This window comes from Lontra canadensis, unplaced genomic scaffold (assembly GCF_010015895.1).
Source record: "Lontra canadensis isolate GAN:19392208 unplaced genomic scaffold, GSC_riverotter_1.0 scaffold13, whole genome shotgun sequence".
NCBI classification, from domain to species: Eukaryota; Metazoa; Chordata; class Mammalia; order Carnivora; family Mustelidae; genus Lontra; species Lontra canadensis.
In genome coordinates, this window is record NW_022631007.1 from 13,036,863 (window position 1) to 13,064,699 (window position 27,837).

The 27,837-nt window shown below is 42.3% G+C and overlaps 1 non-coding gene across 1 annotated transcript; it reads left to right on the forward strand.

Moving 5' to 3' along the window:
* The first annotated feature begins 335 nt into the window (after positions 1–335).
* Positions 336–470, forward strand: LOC116867999. Its single transcript, XR_004382721.1, has one exon. It is a non-coding gene; the product is annotated as a U8 small nucleolar RNA (small nucleolar RNA).
* The last annotated feature ends 27,367 nt before the right edge of the window (positions 471–27,837 follow it).

Below are 27,837 nucleotides of genomic sequence, written 5' to 3' on the forward strand. Positions count from 1 at the left end.
GTTGAGTGTGACTCAAAGGGATCTCCTGGGTCAGCGCATATGATGGAGAGGAGAAGTAGGGAGCAGGAGGGAGTGAGAGAAGGAAGGTGTTAAATGAAAACAAAGTGTCCCCCTTGCCCATCACCAATAGAGGGGAGAGCCCATAGGAACTGCATAACTCCCCCCCTGCTGGTCAAGGCATTATTCCAGCTACCTGGTGAAGAATTATACTTGCTGCTACAAAGAATATACACATCTGAAATTCTATTAAATGTTGTTAGCTTGCCGAAAGTTTGAACTAATTAAAATCACACACCAAAACAGAATACTACCTAAAAAACAAAAAATCATTGGGATTTTCAGGTAGGATAATCTTTACCTGTTTCTGCTTTTAGAGGCAGATTGGAACATGATAATTGAAGTTTGCATGATTTGTGATTAGCATCTCTACATAATCAGGACTTAAGGCACACTGATTGCTCCTATTTGATACTTTCTGGGAAAAAAAAAATCACCAGTTCCTCTGACAGGTACTCTTTTCATGTTTGTTTGTTCTGTTCAATTCTTTTTCCTAAGTGTCTATTTATATCCTTTGCCCACCTTTCTCTTGTCTCTTAATTATTGATTTGTAAAAGCTTTTTATATAAGAAGAATATTGACTTTTGCCAATTTTGTTATAAGTAACTTATCTTTGGTCTTTCAACTATTTTGGTCATAGAGAAATCATTTTTATTATTAGTTAGCTGTTTATGTTTTCATATACATCTGTTATTTTCCTTTAAGGGTTTCTGGCTTGGGAGTTATAGTTAGAAATTCATGTTTATTTTGAAATTACAGAATTGGTCAGTAAAATTTTCTCCCAGTAGGGGCACCTGACTGGCTCAATCCATGGAGTGTGTGACTCTTAATCTCCAGGTTGAAGTTTGAGTGTCACATTGGGTGTAGAGATTACTTAAAAATAAAATCTTCAAAAATAGATAAGTAAAATAAAAATTTCTTCCAATAGTTTCATAGTTTCATTTTTAAAAATATGTATATTTAAATCTTTACTCTCTGTGGGCATAAGATACAAGTTTAGGTTTTAACCTTTCATCCCCCCTCAAATGATTTGTTAGTTTTCCTAACAACTTGTATTGGATTTCTTTCTCATTCTCTCATTGCTTTAAATTCATGTGGATGTTTGGACCTATTTGTGGACTTTCAATCTGTCTGTTCTGGTGTCAATTATACTGTATCTCTACAATTTTAGAGATTATTAGGGTATATTCTAATCATTATTTTCTGTTTTCAAAATTTTTTGGACTATTCTCCTTTGTTTTCTTCCAGCTGAATTTTATTTTTTTTAAGCTATTATTTCTTTATTTGAGAGAGTGAGTGAACAAGAGAACATGAGCAGGGGAAGGAGCAGAGGGAGAGGGTCAAGCAGACTCCTGCTGAGCAGGGAGCCCAATGTGGGGCTCCATCCCAGGATCATGAGATCATGACCTGAGCTGAAGGCAGATGCTTATCAGACTGAGCCACCAAGGCACCCCTAGACACAGAATTTTAGATGTATATGATCTTTACCTTTTTTCAAGAAGCGGTTTGTTTGGTACATGTGGTAGTCAGAATAATGCCTCTTACCCCCCCAAATTCTCAGGACCTGTGAACAGATAAACTTACATGACAAAGGGACTTTGTTGATGTCATTAAATTAAGGATCTTGAGGTGAGGATATTATGGGTCATTTGGGTTAGCCCAGTGTAATCCCAAGGGTCCTTTTAAACGGGAGAGAGAGGCAGAACAGGAGCATCAGAGGGAGATGGGTAGATGGGTAAATGGTCAGAGATGCAACAATGCTAGCTTTGAAGACAGAAGAAGGAACTGCAAGACCAAGAATGTGGATGAGTTCTAGGGACTGAAAAAGGCAAAGGAAAGGAATCTCCCCTAGAACTTCTGGAAGAAATGCAGCCCTGGACTCTAGGATGTCTCACTGCTAGAACAGTAAGGGAATAAATCTGTACTGTGTAAGCCACGAAGTTTGTGGTGGTTTTTTTACGGCAACGGTAGGAAACTAAAACGGTATACTTTTTAAGTTCCTCTATATCTGAGAATCTGTGTTACTCTCACACATAAATAATAGCTTTGTAAGCTAAAGAATTGGGTTACAGTAATTCTTCCTCAGAAATGTAGAGATACTGATACGTTGATTTTTAGCACTTGATCCTACAGAAGATAAGTCTGAAGCCAATCTGACTGTATGTTTACCTTTAAAATCCTCATCCTAGGTGCTAAGAATAAGATTCCCTTAGCCTTGAAACACATCTTCAAGGTCTGTAAGTCTCCTTCTACTTATTTTTCTTGGTGTTGCTGGGCCTTTCAACTTGCAGGCTTGTATCTGTCTTCAGCTAAGAAAAATTTGCAGATATTACTTCTATGAGTTCTGCTTCTACTCCCTGTACAACATTTTCTGAGAATTCCCTTTATAGTTAGAGTCGGTTTCTTGTCTCTATTTTTAAAATATCATGATATTAGTTTTTTTTTTTTCAATCAACTGCTACAATACAGTGTTTTACTATAATTTGGTAATACATGTCTCCCCATACTTCTCAGGGCAAAATGGAGCAAGATACTACAGAAATAAACAGCACACTGAGATCACAACCCATGAGTTCACGGTGTACACGCTACAATCTAAGCACACAGCATCCAAAATGCACTTCATATTTGCTTCATTTTGTGCAAACGTATTTCTTGGATCCAGCCAATGGGAATTCCATCATTTGCACGTTAATGACTAAGTGAAAACAAACCTCTATATAATAAAGCTGACTGAGCTCATTTCATGCTTCCTTCTCTGGGAACTTCCATCCAAAAGCATTTATAATGAGGCATGTGTTCAAACACACACTCAAATGAAGGGGAAAAATGGGAAGTGGAAACCAACAAGCCATCAGGATCTTTCTGGAAATGACTCAGAAAAGGCTTTTAAAGAGAGATTTTCATCATGGCTTCATAAAGTGCAAGCTCACTGTGACTAAGCTCATTCTAAACAAGACATAAACACTTCCATGATGCAAAGGTTCTGGGTAATGAGAAGTGGACTTACTCTATCCACAGGTTGGTCTCCATAATAACTAGGCAAAAACATCATTATACGTAGATGACGGATAACTCCAAGAAAGAGTCACCCGTGTTTCTTTAGAGTATACAAGAGTCATGATTTCAACAGTCCCAAGGAAGGTCTTGTTCTGGGGCAGGATTATTAGAGATTACATGATGAAATTCGTTTTTTTACAGAAATCCAAACCAAATTAAACACAGGCATTGGGGCGGGGGGGCATAAACATGATCCAAAACATTAGAGAAGCTTTTGTTTACTTTGAAAACTTAACACTTTTTAAAAAAATCTTCCATGGAGACCTCCTAGAAACTTCTGAGCCAATGAGACACATAGGTTACCTCAGATTATCAGGGATGTGATGTAGACAGTAGAGACTGGAGTGGATGTTGGATGAAGACCAGGTGTAAAGAAGTTTTCCTCCAAGATTTCTGCTGAGTCGTGATAGGAGTGTTGAAATGATTAGGACCACAAGTCCGGGTATTTGAATGAACTCACCATTACCGCCATTATCTATCACAACAGACCCTCAATGATCAGTCTTCACTTTGCCCTCCCTCACTCTCACACCATTCTGTTTTCACCATAATGAAAACCTTAGTTCAGGTCTTCATAACCTCTCACCTGGCTTACTGTGAGAGGCTATTATGTTAAAAATGGGCCAATGATTTGAACAGACACCACCAAGGAAGACAATGACCAATTAGCTCAGGAAAAGATGCTCAGTGTCACTGGTCTTCAAGAAAGTGAAAATCAAAACCACCAACAAGATGTCACTTCATACCCAAATTAAAATGAAAAATACCAAGAGCCCCAAAAGTTGGCCAGAATGTGGAGCAACTAGGACTCTGAGACACTACTTGTGAGAGCATAAGAATATACAACCGCTTTCTAGCGCTCTGGATGGTTTCCTGTGAAGTTGAACACAAGCTGCCCTGTCTCAGTGCATCTTCTCTTAGGTACTTACCCAAGAAGTGAGAACATATGTTTACAAGAAGCCTCGTATGAGAATGTTCAGAGCAACTTTATTATAGTCAAAAACCGGAAGCAATCCAAATGTTCATTAGCAAGAGAAAGGACAAACAGATTGCCGTTTATTCATACAATGGAGTATGTCTCAACAATAGAAAGAAATAAACTGCTGATGGATTGTGAAGACATATGGGGAGAAAAAAAGCCCAACAGTCACACACCATACAGTTCCATCTATATGAAGTTCAAGTATAGGCAACACTAATCTATAATGAGAGAAATCAGAATGGTGGCTGCCTCTGGGAGTAAGAATGATTAAGGGAGCATGAAGGCATTTACTAGGATTTGGGAATTATTTTCTATTCTATTTGTGTATTGAAACTTAGAGAACCAAACTCTTAGGATCTGTGCATTTTCTTGTTTTTCACTTAAGATAAAAATACACAGAACACATATTTATTGCTCCCTTTTTTTTGGTAATTTTAGTCTGTACTGAATGAATTTTTTCAAGGTACAGAATCGAGTTTTTCTTAAATAAAGGAATTTTTATTCTTTCATATATTATTCCTTTTTTCCATGGCTTCTGATCTCTTTCGCAGAAATTCCAATTACCCTGATACCCTTTCCAGTCTCCAGTGCTCCACATTTTGTCCTTCTCATCTGCATTCTGAGAGAACTTCTCAGCTACTTCTCCATATCACAGAGGGTGCTTCTTCTCTTTATGGCTTCCATGTGCTGATTTTAATTCTGAAATTTATCTAGCATCTAATACTATTCTCTCTGTGCACACAGCTCCCTTCCTCTCTCTCCTGCTGATATAGAAATGAAAACACAGGTTTGCACCACTGTTGCCAGCAGCCCCAGGCAAAGTTTGGTGGAGCCCATTGGAGTTGGTCCAGTTTCCTCATCACCACCATGGCCATAGTCACCAGCCAACCAAACCTAACACTGGTACTCAGGCTTTTCCACCCTTATCACACCAGGGTCTGTCACAGATAAGACAATCCTCATCAACACCTTTGCCAACACTGCCTCCATGCCTGACACTTTGCCCACCCCACAACTATGTCCATATGACCAGGACCCTGCCATTTAGGTCTGGTTTTGGTAGAGAGCTGAGTTACAGGACCATTCCTATATCTTATGAGCTTCCTTCTATCCTTACTGCCTTTCCAGTTAGTGAGCCTTCTAATTATAGGGAATTCCTTTTTCCCTAGACCAATACGGCCCCAGGCATGTGAAGTAGATACCCATTACCTAAGATGTCTTCCCTGTGCCCTCAACAGCTCTGATCACTGGATATATTAGTTATCTACTGCTGCATAACAAATTATCCCAAACTTAGCCTGTTAAAACAATAGGCAGTTTATGAACTCACAGTTTCTGCGGCTCGGTGGTTCTGGCTCAGGTTCTTTCACAAGATTTCAGTAACGCTGTTGACACAGATTACAGTCTCTGGACTGGGACTGGAGGGCTCACCTTCAATATCATTCATGTGGCTGTCACAGGAGGATTCTATCTCTTCTCTGCGGACCTCTCCACAGAGTGCTGGTGACACAGCTTTCCCTAGAGTAAGAGACGTAGGAGAGAGAGGGAGAGAGAGAGAGAGCCAGTGAACACACCCAAGAGAGGATCACAACTTCATTTGTAACTTAATCTCAGAAGTGACATCCCTTGACTTCGGCCATATTCTATTCATTCATGAGTCACTAAGTTCAACCCACACTCATGGGAAAGAGAATTGTGCTCCATCTCTTGGATGGAGGACTATCAAGAATTTTTGGAAATTAATAAAATTAATTTAATAAATGAATAAATAAGTTAATAAAATTAATAAAAAATAAAAATATTTTATTTTAATATTTTATTTATTTATTCAACAGAGAGAGAGAGATCACAAGTAGGCAGAGAAGCAGGCATAGAGAGAGGGAGAACCAGGCTCCCTGCTGAGCAGAGAGCCCGATGTGGGGCTTGATCCTAGGACCCTGAGATCATGACCAGAGCAGAAGGCAGAGGCTTAACCCATGGAGCCATCCAGGTGCCCCATTTGGACAACTTTTAAAAATTACCACCCTGAGTTAACATATATATATCTTCTCAGATGTATGAAAACACAGTTAAGTGAACTCATGACGTGTGAGCTTATTTCTTACCCTGGTGTGTTTGGATTCCTGTAGAAAAACAAACAAACAAACAAACAAAAAACAACCCACTGCTCAGAGCTGCCCCAGCCCCAGAGGGGGTTCACTGCTTTTCTGTCCCTCTGATCCATCTGGTTGCTCATTAACACAGCCCCTGACAAAGCAGAACTAATGAATTCTCTCAATGCAAGAGGGAGGGTATGTGAAAAAGTCCCGGAAAGGGGCAGAAATAGCTTAGTGCTTCAGGCAACATAATAGATTAACTCTTCAACCGCACAGTGATTCACCGTCCTGTCACAGATTCACTGAGCTGGAACGAAAGTCAGGTCTCTTAACTGTCTAGAAAGTGGGGCTTTTGGATGAGGGTCAAACCCAAGAGAGTCATGGTTGTCCTGACAAGTTTGAGAAGTAGTTTAAGGGATTGTACAGTGGGTCTCAGAGCTTTGACGCAGATTTGAGTAGCGCGAGGGTCTTGAAAGATGAGAACACTTTTAAGACTCAAATATTGCTCTCTGCGCATGGCTTCGTCCTGGTGAAGGGCTTCTGTTCTGTTCCTTGTAATGCACTGTCGAAGGTCTGGTGATGCTTCTCATCAGCAACTTTGGCGTGTGGTTTGGTCAGACGAGGGATTCTGACGTCAGATGTCATATCCGTCCACGTGGTTGTCCGAGCAAGTGAAATAGGGTTAATAGAAATAATATGGTTTATGTGAAGTTAACCCCAGGGGAACCTTGGAACAATGTTTCCCAAAGTGTGTTCCACAGAACCCTGGTCCCATGAGTCACTCCATGAGTAGAATATTGTATGGTAAAATGAACATAGGAAACATTGCATTAAACGCTGTCACCTAGATGATAATGGTATACCTTATTAGTAGATGAAGGCATATGAGAACTTCTGCAGCTGAAAAATTATTCTCCTTCTCCTCTTCCTCTCCGTTATCATTATTAACTGGATTTTAGCCAGTGTTTCCCAGATATCCTCGTCTATGGAACACAGGGAACTTTAAATTTTAGAGAAATGTGTATTTTAATTTCTAACTAATTTGCATTGTTGTCAAAGCACATAATCTGTAAGATGTGGGTTTTTTTTAATTTTTAATTTTTGAGATTTTCTTTATGGTCTATTGCATATTTAATTTTTATAGATAATCCATTTGTACATGAGAAGAATGTGCATTTCCCCATTGTTGAATGCCAGGATATCTGGACATCTACTGAACAGAGTTTGTGAAGTAGCGTTGGACCAGTCTTGTATCTCTATACTAATGTTGTTGTCTATTTGACACATTAGTTACGAGAGAGGTAGGTCACAACCTTCCATTCTGGTGGAGAATATCTCAGGGTCTCTCTATAGTCTCTCAGTACTTGCCATATATATTTTGTAGTTATTTAGGATAACACAAACTCAGGATTGTCACAGAAATATAAAGTGAGCATTACTATCCCTAGTAATAATTTTTCTATTTTTATAACTGCTCCAGATTCCTTTAGTATTTGCCTGTAGCCCTTACCTCTTTTAGCTTGCTGTATGCTCATGCTCTAGGAGGATTGTGTTTAAATAGGGCATCGTAGATTTTTTTATTACGAGAAACTGGAACTCTGTATTTTCAGTGGGAAATTTGGGTCATTTTAATCTACTGCAGTTACTATATATGAAGCCTTATTTTTCATCTTTACCTTAGTTTGTGCTTTCTATTTGCCCTGCTAATTCTTTATTTTTTTTCTTCTGTTTGAATAAGTTGATTTGTTGCTATTGATTCCATTTTTCCCTCTTGCAACTTGAAAATGATACTCTCTCCCTCCCTCTTCCTCCCCCTTTCTCTCTCCCATCTTCTCCCTCCCTCTTTCCCTCCAGTTCCCTCCTTCTATCAGTCTCCCTCCCTCCCTCTCTCCTTCCCTCTTTCCCATTCCCTCCCATTGTCTCCTACAGACAGTGTGTCCCCAGATACCCCTCCCCTCCCTCCACTTCTTTCCCCCTCCCTCCCCTCCCATCCCTCTCCCTTCCTCCCTCCAAATCTCCCTCCTTTCTTCTCTGTCACATCTGGAATTCTGGCTTACCAAGCCTCCAATCTAAACTTAATAACTTGAGCGCTCCTAAGCAATCATTCCACCTCCAGACTTAGCCACTATTGCTTTTCAAGCATTTTGTCCTTTGTTTAAATTGTTGTTGTTTAATATAGACTTTTTAAAATGTAGCCACTTGTTTAAAAATTATTTTACTCACTATTTTTTCAACATCCAACGACTTTTCTCTGGAATTGTTTTTTCTTCCTGGAGAACATAGTTTGGAGTCCTTTTTGTTAAATTCTCTTAGCAGTATGACTACCGTGTGTCTGTAAAATTCTATTGAATTTGCCATTGTTTTTGGAAATTTAATTTGCCAGGTTGGCTATCCGAAGTCAGTGCTTTGAAAGGATCACGATGTGCTCTCTGGCCTCCTTGTGGCTAATAACGCATCTCTAGTAAACCCAGTTTCCTCCTGTAGCTTGGCTATTTCTTCTCTCTGGCTGCTATCAGGATATTTTATATTTCATGGAATTTTCTGTATTCACCGTAGTCTGGCGTAGTGTGGGTATCTTTTTATTTAACCAGCTTGGGCTCCATTGTATTTTCTGTAACTGGGGATTTTTGTTCTCATCAGTTGTGGAAAGTTCTGAGCGATTATCTCTTCAAACATTTCTCCTTTTTCATTCTCTCTGTTCTGGAATTCTGCTTAGACACAGGTCATACTTTCTCACTCCCTACTTTGTATATATTCACGTTTCTTTCACATTTTTTATCTAATTTCTCCGTGCTCAACATTGACCAATTCCTTCTCTGCTTTGCGATTCTTTCTCCAGCTGTATTTAATCTACTCGTAACCCATCTATTGAGTTTCTTGTTTTATTGTTATAACTTGTACAATTTGATTATTAAAAAGCTATTCCTAGGGGCGCCTGGGTGGCTCAGTGGGTTAAAGCCTCTGCCTTCGGCTCAGGTCATGATTCCATTGTCCTGGGATGGAGCCCCGCATCGGGCTCTCTGCTCAGTGGGGAGCCTGTTTCCTCCTCTCTCTCTGCCTGCCTCTCTGCCTGCTTGTGATCTCTCTCTGTCAAATAAATGAATAAAATCTTTTAAAAAAATAAAATAAATTTAAAAAGAAAGCTATTCCTAGAAATTTGTCTTGTCCCCTGTTTGTGGTCATTCATAGTATTTCATTTCTTCAAATAAAAACAGTTATGTCATTGTATATGATAATTACAATTATTGAAGTACTTGAGGGAACTCACTCTGTTGTTTGCTATTTGCTGCTTTTCCTCGTCGTGACTTATTTCTTTGCATGTTTTAGAATTAATTTTGAATTTATATTCACCTGCATGTTATCCAGGGCAATCCTGAGGATATATGTCAAGGTTCATTTTGTCTGTTGAGGGTTTGCTTCTGCATGGAGCCTGGGGTTCAGGGTCTTGTTCATCTCCCTCTGAATTCCAGGCTTCCTGAAACTCTTCCTGGTCTGCCTCTCTCCTCTCATCTAGCACAATGAGTCTCACTGACAAGAAGCTGAGAACATGGGGATAAAAGCCAATTGGTCTTTGAAAAACTTTCCCCCAGAGAGTTCAGTGGTTATCAGTGGCTTTCCCAAGACTCTGCTGGCATTGGTGCTCAGGTGACTTTTTGAGTCTTGGCTAAGACAGCATAGTGAGTGAACTGCTATTTTCCTAAGAAAGCCACATTCCCATCATGAGACTGAGGGGAAGGAATAACAAAAGAACAAAGCCACACATATGATGCAACAACACACAGGAACATTCTTTATCTCTGATGGCATATTAATGGCATGACTCACAAATGACTCTTTTCTAGTAACTTTACTGAAAGAAACCAATATCCATTGGAGAGCCTCAGAAGTTTCAAGTGATGATTAAAAATTAAAAAAAAAAAAGCTGCTAACCTAATGTTATCTAATCACTCAAGAAGATCTCAAAAATTTATTAGCAATCATTTCAATCCAGGAGACAATAGGATATGCAATTAGTATTTAAATCTAATCACGTTAGATCTAACAATACAATGAGAGATGTAATTTGTTTGTGCTGAGTGACTTGAGAAAAAAGATGCTTTTTGTTTCTACTTGAAAAATGAACACAGTAGAGATGAGAAAATTTAATGACAACCTGAATTTTGTTGCTGTTAAAATCAAGTCCAATACATCATACTAGAAAATCAAATCCATGTTGGCTGATGGAAACCCACATTCTGATCTCAGCTCTGCCACAGGATTTCTATGTGACTCTGAAAAGTCACTTCTGCTTCCTGGATCTGGGTTTGCTCAAATATAAAGAGTTTCTCTCGAGGGTTTCTCCTGGCCCAGGAATTGCAAGATTTTTGTGATAAATATATATTGGTTTTGCAATATCAGGAGCACTGAAGATGGGCCCCAAACTTCAAAATTTTTATCTGACAAAATCCAGACTTTGAAAGATACCGTGAGTGGCTGGTTTAAAGTTATCAGCTAGTTGTTAACCAAGTCACAGAGGTTGAAGCTATTTTGTTAGTAAGAAAGAAGGAAAGGGCGGTGTGGGAGGGATGGGGAAGAAGAAGTAAAGGGAAGAAAAAGGAGCAACCTTATAAAGCTGATTTTCAGATGGCATAGTAAGAGGGGAAGGAACTCCGCTCTTTTTGGCAGGTGTCGATACACATCTTAAGTATGCAAAAATCCCAGTATTTAGACAATAAGTTCCCTATTGTGTTCAGTGATGTCTATCATGCAAACTTCTTCCATTTCTATGAGAATACAGTTTTAAAAATCTCCATGAGGTTATATTTAAGGTCAAGATACACAGTGCTTTGCAGGTAGGTGATTTTAGACCACATTAGATGCAGTCTAAAATACTGTATGGGGATATAACATTTCAGAATTTTTTGAGGCACTTTGATCTATAGAAACGAGGGAAGAAAAAGAAGAAATGGTTGGGGAATTTTCTAAAATAAATTTTAGTTTCTTAGAAACTTCCTGTAGGAAGTATTCGTAAATTGTTCTGGATAAGAATTATGGAATGGGTTTGCTTCCCTTCACTAAGACAACAGTCTTCTGAAAGTATCCTTCATCCAGAGGACAGAGAATGTAAGGCAAAAAGGACAGTGTTGTAGGGGAATCCTACAAGGACATTTGTCCAGAGTTGTACAGTTCTCTCCAGCTAGGTATTCACATCTCTATGTGCTATACTTCCTGTCTTCCACTTTTCTTACAAGTTACCTTGGGCCTCCCCAAATTCTTAAGACAAGTTTTCCCCAGTATCCAAAAATACAGTGTTCTATAAAAACTTCCATAAGGTGAAAGAGAATACAGCAAAGAAGCAACTGGCATTAACTTACATGGGAAAAGTTTTGAGCATTCCAAGACCCCCGCAAATCACCTCTTTTAGGCTCTTCTGATACCTTAGGGTATATCCTGTTAATGGATGCACAAAATAAATTGAGATAAAGCACAGATGTTCAGATACAGCTCAAGGCTCTGGAAGCTGAAAGTGGTTTCCGGGGAAGGAGCTGGACAGGGCTCCTCTCACCAGTCATGGTGCATGCCACCTTTATAACTGCTTGCTGCAAACCACTGCTGAATTCTTCATGATTGCTGATTTTCACCTTTTTTCATAAAAGCAAAAATCCTCTTGGATTTCCTTCAGTTATTGAAAACAGGTACTAGCATTAGGTCTTTTGTAAAAAGGAAGTGGTGTCACATGAACTTTCCAAAAGCTGGGATATCCATATTCATTTTACTCAAAGCTGGGTCCTTCCTACCAATGAGTGCTCCATGAGAAGTCTGTATCCTGTCTCCTTCCACCTGCAACCATAGTCCTCCCTAAACTTCTGGTCTTTGGCAGAGCAGCTCTCCAGGACCCAGCGCTCTGGCTCTCTTGGACATCTTGTTCTTTTCCATCCAGCTCTATCTCCTGACTGTGGAACCAATAAACTTCTCCTCTATGGTGCCAAGTTCTTGGTCCACTACTCCAAACAACTCCAGCCTCTCTGTCGCCTCTGAGGGATTTCTCCATTCCACCCTAAGGTGCTAGCTGTTCCATTTGTTTTCCACCAGGACGGAGGGCTTCTTCTGCTTACTGTCCTTCCTGGGACCATAGCAAGAAAGCACTTTTACATAGATACAAGGCAAACAAAGGCACATACTGGAGGGTCCGTATGGTGGTGATGACTGGAGGGAATTGGTTTACTGCTGAGCAGATTCAACCTTCAAACATTTACACAGGCCCTTGCTTGACTTGGGAAGATGAGGTCCCACTGTCCTGCTGTCCAGTTTGCCCCTGGAAACTACCTTGCCTCTGTCGGCATGATTAGAAACAAGAGATGCTACCGTAATGTAAAATGTAAAGACAGATAACAGCACTTCCATTCATTAAGCGCCCCCCACCCCTTTTTTAAACTGATGAATCATCCATCAACTATTGAGAGGAGAGGACCCAGCCTTGGCAGGTAAAAGGCATTCAACAAGGAGACACATTTCTAAAAGCCAGGAAGAGAGAGTGAATCACAGACTATAGCCCTGAGTCTGGTCTGTCCTGGAAGCTTTACAAGCATGTTTTGATTTCCCAATTCACTTCAGACTGCTACTCTTAGTCCCTATTGTGTTAACCCAACTCTAAGAGCTCAGGTTAGTTGTTCTGATGCAAAAGATGACCTGATTTCAGATCCACGAGCCCACCAAGGCTAACCCTGAACACTGTCCATTCCGAGGCTCATCCACAGTAAAATACACTTGAGATGGGGAAAAACTTTATGTAGAAGCACATTACAGTATGGATTAGGATCACTGGCTACCTTTAATCAACTGGTTTCAGCATATGCCAAATCAATAGATTTCTAAATAGGTCACTTTCAAGACTTAAAAAAACAAAAAGAGGGGAAAGGCAAGCTTATTGGATTACTTCAGTATCTGCTTCCAACCAGGCTTCCTTGTCCTGGAAATGCTGTAGTTGAGGAGGTTTCTACAAGGGCATGCAGGTTGAGAATGTGAGGACTATGAGATCACAGGATCTCCGGAAACAGGGAGATTTGCCCATACAAATAGCTCACCACGGTGTGGACAGCCTCTTACGGGGAGCTGTGCCTCTTCTGTTAACTCTCCTTACCTCTGCCACAAAATCTTTCCATCTGATGAGGGGTCTCATCAGAAGATGGGTTCTTGGAAAGATTCCTTATTCATGAGGGTTCTCATCAGAATATGAGGGGCAAACACCTGTAACCAGAGAACCAGTGGCAGAATCAACTAGAGCACAAGTAGAATTTTTGTCACATATTTGTCCATAGTTAAAATAACACACAGGGTATGATCCATTTTTGTTTAGAAAATGTAGGTAGGTGGATGATGGAAAATGCTAAGCATCAAAATCTTGCATGGTTAGCTCTTAGGTGGTGATTTATATATAATTTCTTTCAACTGATTTGCATTTGCTAATACAGGTCAATGCAATCAAGACACAGTGTTCTCCTTCTCCTTCTTCTTTTTCTTAAGGAGAAAACTGCCAGAGAAGAGAATGACTCCTGGTCACCACTACTGGGTTTTGTGCCAAGGCACGGTCAATTCTCAAGCAACTGACTGAACGTCTTGAACCCCTACAGATGCTTAAATTTCCGGAATTGCAACACTGGCTCTTGGACAAATGTGACCTTAATTCAATCTGCAATAAGATCAGCCCTAGCCCCAGATCCGCCTCAAAACAGCAGAGGGGAAGCAGTAAGTGTCCAACGGAATGGAGGAGGAAAGAGAGTGACACCAGAAGCCTTGGAAAAAGCAGAGAGGTGGGCTCAGTGTGAAGACTTTCCTTGGAATACTGTCCATATCACGAGCCAAGAATGAAGCTCTGAGTCGAGACTCATCCTGATCTGTTCCTCCCCTCCCTGTCTTCTTGGGCCTGACCTTTGAACTCCCTCAGAACTTGAGCAGAATCTACAGTAATCTCTGGCAAGGTCCAACTAAACGCCCACCTGTCAATAGCTGATACTGGCCAAACACAGGACTTGCTCCAACAAGTTCACAAAAGAATCCTCAAGCCCATAGCAATTCAGCACTCTTCCAGAAAGAGAGATAGATAGGTTCTGGAAGACCCAGAGGGCCTGTCTTCCTTGGACATAACTTTTCTTCAGGAAGATGACAAAGAATAATCTTCGAGAAAATATCTGACTTATGTGCTCAAGATTCAAGTAAGCATAACGCTTCATCAGTTATAAGAAACCTCTTTTAAAAGTACTAACACACAAAACAGGGAATGATGGTGTGAAATGGGAAGCCCAAATGTGGAATGCAAAGCATGAGTGGTCACTGTGAAAAGTGAGTCTGGATGATGTGTGACCTTGAAGTTGGTTTGATGAACTGCATGTGACAATTATAATCCTGTCACTTTACAGTAACGCAATGTACACAAATCCCTGCTTGCTTTTGAAAGGGAAGTATGTGTGGAGGCCACTGCTGAGCAAGGTAACATCTCATCAGTTTTTCTGAAATGGAGCCATCTCCTCCCAGCCCCCATCCCTGGATCAATGGCTCTCCCAGGAAAGTGTAAAGTAGGACACTACCTGCTTGATCTAGAGGCTAGATCAAGAAACCATTTTGGAATGAATGAAATGAATATTGCTTCGTCACATTCCTTATTCACGAGCATCACTCAGGTGGGATGCTGTTTTCAACATCATTTTACCCTTGACTCTCATGTTACTGGTTTTTGAACACACATCCATGTTGGGAAGGAGAGAAAAGGAAGAGGTGGCAGGACGTACAAACACATGTTCAGAAATCTGAAATGAACTTTTGACAAGATCTGTATTCTCAAGGAATGGCGGGGTCTGGGAAAGGAGACATGCCTGGTCAATGCAGCTGGTAAAACAAGCTCCGAGTACCTTCTCCCTCCCTTGGTTCTCTCTCAGCACTGGGTGACCAGGTCCTGCAGTAAAAAAATCCCACTGTTTTTTCTCATCTTATTCCTGGCAGACAAGCATGTGAAAATAAATGTGTTTTGGTCACATTCACGATTTCCAGGGTGGCTGCCAAGTAACCAGCAGGACCACATGTGGGAACTGACGTGGTAAGCGTGCACCTGCTATTTTCCCATTAACATTTTCCCATGTGGGAGCTACAATTCTGCCAGCGTGTTGGAAGATTTTATCTGTTTATATTTTAATGCATGAATTCCACTTTTTTGTTGTGGAAAAAAAAAACACCATAGATAAGTCCTCTTGATATTGTCTTGGTATTCTCTTGAACATGCATCCACTTTAGGACTATATAGTGGTCAACTCAGAAACTTGTTTTGGCCCTACAGTTCAAGTATGTTCTGATCATTCTCCACCAGAATGAACACCAGCCTTGACCAACCCAATAATCATCCTCTCATCCAGCCATTGGTATTTGAATCAACAAAACCATGGAAGGGTGTGCTATTAGTATCCCCATTTTACAGATAAGAAAACTGAAGTCCAGCAAGGCTAGGTGACTTGTCCAGGGTTTTGCAGCCCATAAGTGGTTTGGTCAGGGATAGAGCCCCGGCAGTTTGTCCCAAGGTTCCCTGCTGTTAACACTCTGCCTTGCTGAGATTGGAGCCTATATGCATCAGTCACTCAGAGGTAGAGTGTTTAACAAGAGCAAAGAAACAAACAGAACAGGATTAAATTTGATTTGAATCTTTAATAATTTAATCCAATTAAATTTGAATCTCACAGACAGCAAAATGTTTTGGTATAAGCATGTCCTATGGAATATTTGAGACATGCTTTTACTTAAAAGTTCTTGTTTTTAATCTGAAATTCAAATTTAATTGGATGTCTTGTATTTTCTCTGGCTATCCTAGGCAAGAGAAACATTGGTCATGGATAGAGAGATCCATCTTTGGAGAGCCAGAATCCTGGGTCTTAGGGCAACCTAGGGTGGAAGGTGGGGGTCAGCGAAGACAAACTGGTCAGTGGAGGTAGCCTGGAGCTTCATTTCATCCCTGCCCCAGGTGATTCCCTAAAGAGATCTGCAGAGCTCCATGGAAATTGTTCATGCCAATTACACACATGGGAGAATGCACACTCATACATGTATGACCAGCATGCTCACACACACACATTCCTGCACACTCAAACACATGCCTGCACATGCACCTTCACAACACACACAGTCTCACATGCATACTCATGCCTGTGTACACACGTGTATACGCACACACATACACCTGCCTGAGACACCAACCCATCAGGAGGGAGTCCATGCCAGTGAAGTTTCAGACCTTCTGCTGGACAGATGGGAAGCAAAGTCAAGTCAGGGGGCTTCAGAGAACCCCAGCTAGAGCCCATCTCCCAGAAGTCCATGGTTTTAAACTGAAGGGCTGGAGGGTATTATCAGAGCCCCCTATACTTCCTTAACAGGCACGTACATGTATCTCTGGCTGTGAAGCTTTTCTTAAAAATCAGTGTGTTCTGTCTGGTCCTGTCCAACAACATGGTATTTTCAGAAACTCCTCCATGGATTCTGGGATAAGACTAATTTTTAATTTTATTTTGAAATGAAGATACATAGTGTTTCTATTTTATGTTTTTAGAGGTGCATGTATGTGTGGACAGATTGAGAGATACAGAAACATGCTCACTTCAAAAATGTTTCATGGGACTTCAGGTTATGGCTGTTTAAAGGAGAAGCATGGTCTGCTGTCTTGCTTAGAAAACCAACAAGTGTATGACCCACTAGATTGTAAGCTCCTCAATGCAAGGACAGGATTCTGTCCTCTAATGCCCAATACAGAGCCTTGTATTTGTTGTTCCATTAGTTCATTTGTAAAATCTGATTAAACAAATACTGTTCGGTCAAAATGATAAGCCCCGCTGCAGGCAACAGTATTCCTCAGCCCATGAAGTAGATGAACAACTATAATACATAATTGAATTCAAAGTTCATTTTTGCCATTTCCTAAACAGATGAGGTTTCATTGTTTATTGTTTTCAATGGAAATAATCGAGATATCTTGGCTAAACAAGAGGGCACAGATGGCGTTGTCCTTTACCACACAAGAGGAGCCTGTTGTACACACTCACTGCATGCCAATTGCACCTGTCTGGGATTTTGGTGGAGAAACAAGACATTTATTAAAACATTAAAATAAATATCAACAAAGAAACCATTTATCTTTACAGTAAAGATTTGCTTTAGAGCACAATCAGGATTTTGAGTTTGATCAGGGCTCAGTAGAAATATATTTGAGGCCAAAATATATCTTTCTGGAACCTTCAAGAATCTACAGAGTGAAAGAAAGATTAAGATACAAGTATCAGGCAGCTCCAAAATCAAAGTGATTAGAGTTTCTAGAATCTGTACAAATAAAAAAATACATACGTATACAATGTATATAAACCAAGATAGTCTTCACTGCTAAATGTTAACACTTTTTATAAGAAAGCATTGCACTTAATCAGCTGAGCAACTAATGATACTTCAATGCAAATTTGCTAGAAGAAAGAAGTCAGAGTCACTCATTCAAAATATAAGGAGAGATACAAATCGTATTTGTGGTACTGAATGCTGCTAGAATAGCCCAGCCCAGTTATCCCAGCATAGTCCAAGTAGAAACTGGGTAGCCATGGTTCATTGCAGAATACAACCAGGGATGGTCTTGACAGAACCAATCAGAAACACCTCTCTAAGCCACACCATTTGGACAGACACCTGAGAAGCCTGTGAAGTTTCTTATTGAAGTGTGGAAATTCTAGAAGCAAAGCAAGTGTCCCTGTTATAAGCCCGTCAGCCATGAACCTGTTATTACTTTAACCAGGTCAAGGTGAAGAAGAGAAATGTTAGTCTAAGTGCTGGCATTTATTCCTAACCTGGTCAAACTGTGGTTGGATGCTGCTGATCTTTTGTTATGTTGGGCCAGCGACTCCAGGTTAGGTAGAGGTGTGTGTGTCTGTGTGTCTATGTGTGGCATATATGAGTGTATATAGGATATATATATATATAAAATAACTATATAGAAAAATATATGTATATGATATGCCTATATATATATCTCATATATATATGTGTGTGTGTATATATATATATACATATAATCTTTTTAAAAACATTTCTTAAAAAGTCATCCTGTCTAAGTTGAACTAAGAGAAACACAGAGTGGGCATATAAGCTAAGGGGATCTAGAGAAATCAGGGCACTTGTCCAGGGCAGGGGTGCAGGGCACAGCTAGCCCCCGCTGGGTAAAAGCTGGGGACTGAGGAATCCTGTAGCTCACAGAGGTGGGAGGTGGCCAGGACAGTGAGGCATGGCTGGGCATGGCTTCCAGTCTGCATTCCTTCAAGGTGAGAGTGATCCACCCCCATATGACTGAGTTTGCTGATCCCTCCAGGCCAACCTTTCTCGAATAAGTGTCATTCTGTTGAGTCCTGGTCATGTCCTGGCCTCTCAAGAGGCTGTGGGTCTCTCCATGAGATGGGGGTGGGGGTTGCCTGCCTGTCTGGGGCTGGCTACCCTCATGGGTTCCTTTGTCACTGACTGTCAAAATCATGGTGGTCTTGCTGTGTCACCCTTGCATTTAATAGAAAGTCACAGAAAACTGCTAAAACATAAGTGAAAAGTCACTTCTCTCACGTCACCACTCAGGTGACTTAAAGCACCTGTTGACAGATACCTAGGGATGGATACAGACTCTGCACCTGGGACCTGGGTTCCACCTGGGTTCCACCTGGGTTCCACCAGTGGGACCTGGGCTCAAATCTCCACTCCTCTGCTTATGGGTGGGAAAACCTGCAAATCCTGGTTCCATTGAGGGTAAAGATGCAAATGACAGCAATGCCAACTCCGGAGGGTTTGTGAGATTCAAATGACAGAACCCAGTGTCGAGTGCATAACACTGGGTCTGACACGTGAAAATCATCACCGTCATCATGGAGTGAGTATGTGGTGACTCAGAGTAGAAGAGGCCACAGAAAAGGTTCCATTAACTTCCCGAGCTTAGGATAATTCAGTATGAATTTTGAAACCTCAGACATCACAATGAATACCTACTGGGCTCCTACCACAGCCCGACAAGATTCAAGGGTTAGGGCAAGAGAGTCAGTGTCCTGCCTTTGGAAGCTTACATAATAATATAAGAAAGAAACAAAGAAACGAAGAAAGGAAGGAAGGAAGAAGGAAAGGAAGGAAGGAAGGAAGGAAGGAAGGAAGGAAGGAAGGAAGGAAGGAAAAAGAAAGGAAAGGAAAGGAAACTTAATACAGTGAAGGTTCAAAACCTCAGGCATTATGTCTGGAATGATTTTTGCAAATCCTCTCTAGTGACCACAGAACTTAGCTCTGGTCTTGTCAGAAACCACCAGCTTGTGTCCTTATACGGAATTCTTCACCGTCGGGGCTGGAGGTGTGGAGGCAGCACCCTTAGACCCTGCCAACAGGGATGGAAAGCCAGGAAGGATCCGGCCTGCATTTGAGGAACAGTCTACCTCCAGCCAGAGCTGTCTCTCAGCAATCCCCACTGCTACAGTGAAGACGGTGGAGGTGAGGCTGCCTCCCTATGGGGAAGAGAGAGTGTCAGTTCTGAGCCAGCATTTCTGACATTTTTGCAGGGCCTGCAAAGGCATACTACTCTCTCAAAGCGGAGGGATTAGAAAGGCAGTTTTCACCCTGGCTTGCTCCAGCATGTTTTAAGGAGCACGTGTGGGATCCGTCTCCTGACAAGAAGGATGCTGGCACTGGCTGAGCACATTTGGTATGGAATGGTCTGTGAGTCACAGATATGAAACCGAGGGGAGGCAGAGGGCAGGGGTCGGGGAAATACCGAGCATGGACAGCAAAAGGCAGAGGGTACACGTTCTTTCATTAGGTGATTTTCCAACAATGTGGAACAAGTTACTGAGCTGCTTTCCCTAGAGCTCTGGAAGCCCTGGGTCCTTTGACTGGGAGAATCCAAAGATGGAGCTTCAAATGGCAACACACATTTCAACTTGTTGTTTATAAATTGTCCCAGATAGTCTGGGTCTTTGAATCATGGCAAGAAGTGGTTACATGTTAGAAAAGCTATAGTTCGCAGCAAAAGGAAAAGAGATTTTTGGCCAAAACTTCATTCATTTCAAAGAAGAGTCATTCATCCAGAATCGTCTTTACTAGCAGGGAGGGAAATGTGCCGAGGCAAGCCCTGGGCTGGAAACAGGAGCAAGCCGGTGTTGGACCTGTCCCGGGAGCAAAGCATGTCCAGCCCCTCAGCCCACACCCTCCCTGCCTGGAAACATGCGGGGACCAGGTAGAAGAGGATCTCTGAAACCCAGAGTCACAACAGGACGTGAGTTTTTGTAGTGCCCACTGATGGCAGCACCATACACAGAGGCCCATGCTTCTCGGCTGTTCGGGGCTGACACGGTGGGGAGGCATAGAGATAGGTGGAAAATGAAAGGCTTAAGAAGGTAAGTTGGGCCTTTTAATCAGAATAAATAGGAATTTGTTTGATCATTATTTACATCTTCTGCACATACCTCCTTGGACTCTGTGTCGTGTTCGCTGGGGTGACTACGGCTAGGGCAGATGCAGGTCAAGGAATTCATCACATGGTTAAGAATGCATCTGTCTGGAATGTAAGTACTGGGAGCAGGTTTACTCAGGCGACTGCCACCAGGGGTAAAGACCCTCCCAGGAGGGGTGCCACTGCCCTGGGGTCTCTCAGCAACTTTCTCCCAGGGGCTCTGGGCCTCTTCAGGTTTTCCTTGGGTGCTCAGAAAACTTGGTCCCTGGTTTCCAGCTTGAGGTCCACCATGAGCACACTCCTAATGAGCTCTCTGGGATGTTCCTGTGGTGGCTCTGCTCCCAATGCCCACAGAAGACACCTGCATAGAGGATGTCCATGACTTCCATCTGGGGCCTCTCCTACCTCCCCACCCCTTCTGGTAATTGGATCATTTTCTTTGAATATCCGCTCCCTCCTCTATTGTAACCAGCTCATGGTAGTGGGGCTATCGATTTATATAGTCTTCATAACTCTGGCCACATTGATTACTCCGTGTGTGAGTGCAAGGGACTTTGTCAAGCCAATCCCATCCTTACATGTGCTGAAGTGTGCAGAAGGCAGTTCTCCTGGGGGGGTCACTGAGCTGGGATCTCCACTATGTCCATATTACCTGAAATGTAAAGGAAAACCCATTGCAGATGACATGAATGAGCCCAACACAGAGAATGAGGAGATGGGAGACAAAGTCACACTGAGGATATCATTTGTATGCTGGGATTCAGCTTTCTCAGAGACCAGCCCCACCTCTGGCCTTCCCAGATGTGAGAGCCATTAAATCCTCCTCTTCAGCTTTAGCTGATTCAACTTCACTTTCTTGCATTTGCCAACGTGGTCCCTGCGGCCACCAAATGGCCTGGGTGTCCTCCCTGGAGCGGCCTGCTCTGCATGCACCCTTCAGGGCTGGTCCTCATCCATAAAGTCAGCTGTGATGCAGCTGGAAATGTTTCCATGGATTCTGATGCCCAGTTGCTTGGTGTCTTCAGACCCATTGTCATTGAACTTTTGGTGGGCCCAGGTCTCTTCCCACGGAATGAATTCTTGCTAAGAGGCTCCATAGTCTCCCGGGCAGATAGATCCCTGGTAGCTTCTCCTCCTGTGCCCTGAAGACACACCCCGGCTTGCTGAAGGACAAGACGAGATGGATCAGGCTTAGGTTGGGAATCCTGGTGCAGAAGAAGCACTATGGCAGTCAGAGGAGGACAAGGAATGATTTCTGAGGGAGAGGAATGTGGTTGCTTCCTGCTTCATGGAGGACATGGCATTTGCAATGAGATTGAAGGAAAGATAGCATTCTCCCACTTAAGTCGTGAGCAAAAGAAAGTGGTGATATACTATAGCAACCTGGACAAGGAGCACTGTGAAAAATATGGAAGTGCCTGATCACTGCTACGATGTGGAAGGCCTAGCACGACATTTGGACAGTTTGGGTGGTCTTGTGTGGACAATGGGAGCCATCAAAGATTTTAGGGGAGGGTGAAATTACCAGAGGGAATAGGGGAGGGAGAAGTTATCAGAACTCTGTCTCAAGAAGGCTCACAGGCTTTGGCTACAACTTGACCCGGGTCAGCTTCTGGTCAGACCCATTACCTTACCTTGCCTTGCTGGATCATTTGCCCCAAGCTAGCCAGCTCAGTCCAAGCCCAAGTCCAAGGAGCAGCCCACTAAGAGGGAAGGCTTACACAAGGGGACTCAGTGTTGTCCAGTTTCTTCCTGTAAGGCCAGGTGGATCCAGGATATAGGGTCAGGTTTCACAGAGCAGTGAGGATGAGCCATAGATGGGCTGAAGAGCTGGCATGTTTCTGGAAGCACCCAAAGCAACATGGCCAGAGGGACTGCTGGCTTGAAAAGAGCCATCAGGCAGTGCTCAGTATTCCTTCTACCTGTTCTCCCTCAGGACCACACTTTATTGACATCTCGTTCTACTTCTGTATCATCGATGTTCCCTCTACTGGCTCTTTCCAGTTAGAATTTGAATGTACTTAGTTCTCTCTACTCTCAAATAAATTCCTCTCCTGACTGCACACACCTCTCCATCTATTTCCTAGCACACTGTTTCCCTTGGCAGTCTTGAGAGGGCTGTCTACATCCTCTGTCTCCACTTCCTCACCGCCCATTTGTTTCTCAGCTCTTACAAGGTAGCTTCCATTACCGCTACCCCTTATATAACCAAAATATCAGCTACATCCCTTCACAGATTTTTTACAACATTTTCATTGCATGCATTAGCTAGTCTATAAAATCAACAGCAAAATCTTGCTTTAGGAGTTCAGGATCTAGTACATCCTCATCAAGGATGCTGCTGACAAGCAAGAACACAACTGGCAGCTTACCTCCTAAGTCCTGGGGATAAATTATAAGTCATGGCTGCCACTGTTCTCTTCAATTCCTACTTTTGCCTACTTATCAAGTGACATGTCTCTTGCTTTGGAATTAATCTTTCTGGCATGATGACTACCTCTTCATATTTCAGAAAGTTAACTTGGATCCTTATTGTAGGGCAAGCCTATGTGTTTCCAACGTACAACACTATTCTTTCCCACGGCTTCTTCATTGAAGCTCCAGTGGATAGTGGTGGAGGTTTGATATGGGGTGAATGAGACTTTTCCAGTTTGACACTGTGGAAGATTCTGATATGTTTCAAAGAATGTCAGAGGTGGGGTTTGCCTCCACCTGTTCCTCTGCCACCACTTCAGGAACTAGGGCTGACTGTGGAATCTTGGACATCCTGCACCAAAGACTTAGCCCTGTCCTTTCTCTCTCCTCCTTCATGTCCCCCAAAATGAGATGGCCCTCTTTCTATTTAAGGCCATTGTCTCCACCTGTGTTTTGGACCACACTCTCTCTGGAAAGATGCTCCATAAGAGGGGTGATTGCACAATGTGTTATCCAAATTGGGACATTTTGGGAAATAAAATATGGTCTTTGGGAAGATCAATTGGATGCTGTGACAACGGGTGCATGTGAGGACTGTCCCAGGAAACTGGGATGTGGCCACCTGCCAGAAGGGATCTCTTCCCTTTTTGGTGCCTACAGTCTGATTTCTGAATAGGCTCTTTTTCCTTCAGTAGGTAAGTGTGTCCAGACTGCTCTCACCTTTGTGCCTCTGTTCTCTCTCCCAGCTGTTCCTCTTCCCCTTCTCATCCAAACTTATTGACCCCCTTTCAATGTCTCATTTTTTCATCTCCTATTCACTCTACAATCCAGTGCAATTTGTTTTCTGCTTCTACTGCTCCTTAAAACTGTATTTACTAAGATTACAAATCACATTCTAATCGCCGAATAAAGCAAAAACTTTTTTTTAAAAGATTTTATTTATTTATTTGACAGACAGAGATCACAAGTAGGCTGAGAGGCAGGCAGAGAGAGAGAGGGAAGCAGGCTCCCTGCTGAGCAGAGAGCCCAATGTGGAGCTCAATCCCAGGACCCTGGGATCATGACCTGAGCTGAAGGCAGAGGCTTTAACCCACTGAGCCACCCAGGTGCCTCAGCAAAAACATTTTTATCATTTTCTTACTGAGCTTGAGACTACTGCTCATTCCTTTCTTCTGTCCAGACACTCTCTTATCCTTGGCTCCTCATTACATTAGCTGTCTCTGCATTCTCTGTGGCCCAAAGTGGCTGCTCTGTTAGGAAAGTAGGGATTTAGTTTTGCTTTCTCTTGCACAGAGAGCCACCTGTGTCAGCACTGTGTATTAAGCAATGAGTTTCTGACACACTTGTCATATATTTAGTTCTCAACTCTGCTCAAATCTATGACAAAATTTGCTCTTTTCTATCACTGGTATTTTCATTCTTTTCTTAAATACGCTCTTATATTTGAAAAATCTCAGTACCTCCCCCCAAATACAAATGATCTACATTGTCTAACTACAATGCAAAAGAAAATCAAGAATTACCAAAAACTGGATGGTGGGGATATGGACATTGGGGAGGGTATGTGCTATGATAAGTGCTGTGAAATGTGTAAACCTGGCGATTCACATACTTGTACCCCTGGGGATAAAAATACATTATATGTTTATTTTTTAAAATTAATTAATTAATTAAAAAAAAAGAATTACCAAAAACTACTAACAATAAAAATACAAACAATTGGAGGGACAAAAAAACAAAACAAAACAAAACCCTCTTGCATCAAAGAGAAATCACAATTTCAGTGCAAATATTTAGAAATCAGAATATTACATATGAAAATAGATGTAATTCAGCCAAAGTTGTTCCTAGAGATAAATTCATAGCATTCAACGTGTTCTTTAACTTTAAAATGCATTAAAAACTACACATTCAACTCAAGAAGTGGGAAAGCCATAAAAACAAAACAGAAGAATCAATAAGAAAGCAGAAGAATTGGTGAATGAATTTAAGTGGTGTTTCTTTGAAAAAAAAATCAGTAAGATAGAAAAACCACTATTTAATATAACAAAGAGTAAATGGAGGAAGAAGAGCTGGAGCTTGTTAAACTTTTTTGTCTTTCTTAAATTAACTATTATATAAAGTATTATCCAAGTCCTGCACAGTACTTCTTAATCAGGAGCACAACACTTATTTTAAAAAGATTGATTGATTCATTTTTTTTTTATTATATCCCAGTACTGAGAATGTGTCTTGTGCACACAGTTGGATCCCAAATATCAAGGAGATTTCAGACGAACGAGCACCTTCAATTGCTCTGCAGAGTGATGAATCTTGGCCACCTGAGCAATCATTGCAGTTAAAACTATAGGCTAGCTCATGCATGGAATGACAATGTAAAAACCAGTGAGGGGAAAATCCTGGAAAAGCACGTGCATCTCTAAGAGAGAAGAATGAATAAATTACTCTGGAGTCAAATAGAAGAACACTACGAAACCATTAAAAATGAGGAAGATCGACATGTACTGGTCTAGAAATATGTCCATGATGTTAAAAAAAGTAATTCTATTTGTACATATGCAAACATCACACACACACACACACACACACACACATGCACCCATACACATCATGATTCTGTTTTATATAAATATGTCTGCCTAAGAATATAAATAGATCTGAATGAATTTAGGACGATTTTGGGAAGGCTGCCCACCACCTGTGAAGAGTAGCTACACGCTACACAACAGATTGGAAGGGTGAAGCATTTTCTTCTTTCCATTTCTTACTGTCTATGACTCAATTTGAAAACAAGAAGAGGTACAATGAGTGATCTTCAAAATAAAAAGAGCAGAAGAGAACTAGATGGAGATAGGTCAGGCTCCAAAAGAGGAACAGCTGCTAAACCACACGACAGCCACGTGGGCCACCAGCCACTGCCTGTCCCTCAGAGGCACCTCAGAGGGATGCTAACAATCACCCCTCCCCAGGCTCTCAGGAATGAGGTTTGGCAACTACCACCCCCCACCCCCAACCTGGCCCAGAGTTTGATACACGATAGACTTTCCATGACAGCCAGGTCCACAGGGGTCTCAGCTCGTCATCAGGAGAGTGGCAGAAACCACTACGTGGGCAGCAGCATGTGGGAAGAGCCTGCCAAAAGACAGGGCTGTCCCCTCCCTGAGCTGGCAGTCCCTGCCTTCCCAGATCTCAGAGGCTCTTCTTTCCAGTAAGTGTCCCCAAGAATGCTGGACCAGAAGCAGAAGCAGCCTATTGATCCCCAGTGAACATTAGCAATTCTGTGCCCCAAACCACACGGGCACACATCCTCTCCTTGGAGAAATTCAGGAACCATGACAATTTAAAAAGAATCTTTTTTTTTTCTTTCCTTTCATGCCACGTCTTATCACATGAAAACCCTAGAGTTTTCAACACCAGAAGCTTCTTTCTTGGAATTATTTCTTCCCCTCAAATAATACCTTAAAATATCTCAGAGCAGCACAAAACAGAAAAATAAACCCACACACTCAGCAATTAAGCTTTTCCATCCTTGTAGGAAACTGGAAGAAAATGAAATTTATAACGCCCCGTCTTCCCGAGCACAGCCCGCGTGCGGGAGTTGCTGAGGATGTTCATCACAGAGGTGAACACTTCGCTCCAGAAGGGATCAGACTTAAGGGCGGGCTTGTGAGCGGGGAACGTGGCAAGATGAGGGGTGGCGTCTGATCAGGTCGCCACTGCACCCCAGAGTTCTGGTGGACCTGCCATGACAACACCCTCCCGTTAGAAGAGTGTTACTGTGCATAGTGGATGAGCAAGCAGGCTCCCAGCCTTAGCAGATGGCACTTTGCGTTCTAGATGACACTTCACCACTTTCAAAATACAAGAGTAGGAGGTGCCTGGCTGGCAGTCGGTAGAGTGTGCCACTCTTGGTCTCAGGGTCAAGAGTTTGAGCCTCACGTTGGATGTGGAGCATACTTAAAAAAATATGACAGCATGAGTTCTTTACTTCATCCCCAATATGAGGCTGTAACATGGGCTGGGAAGGTGTCCTTATCTCAGAAATCTTACCTTGCTTCCAGTTGCAGATCTAGGGGATGTTTGATTAAGCTTTCTTTGTAAGACTTATTCATGTCCAATTTGTCATATAATGTTTTGTTCGCTGTTTATCTCTCCCACCAGACTGTGAAGGCGTCAGCAAGCAGTTTATCTGCTTTGTCAAATGCTGCCTCCTCAGTGGTCCTCCAAATAGAACCTGGTATCTGGTAGCCAGTAATTAAAAATTGTAGCTACTTTTGTTGCTGGTCTCATTCGTTATCATCCTGGAGGAGGGCTTTCTGCAGAAAAGTCATGTGAACAGAGATGGAAGACCAGGAACAGGGAATAAGACCAAGGGGAACGGGTAGAGGCTTTCGGGCAGATAGACACACATGTGTAAAGGTCCTGGGGCAGGGAGGAGCATGGAAGAGAAAGGGGCCAGGAAAGGCAGTGGAGCTGAGATGGGGAGCATGGGGTCTGGGGAGGGGTTGGTCGCCCTTGGGACTCCTCATCACACATTCTCCCCTCAGCTGCTCTCCCAACATGCACGGGCTGCCGCAAAAGCTGCCCACCTGGCCCGACCACACTTGGACTGTGACCAAAGCCAACTTTGAACAATTCAGACGTGGGCAAATCCCTTTCTTCCTTAACCTCTCCTAAGGCCTTTGTGACACACTGTCTGAGGCCCTGTCAGGAGTGCCCGTCGCTGAGAACAGCCACAGCAATCCTGAGGGAAAGAATCGGGTGCC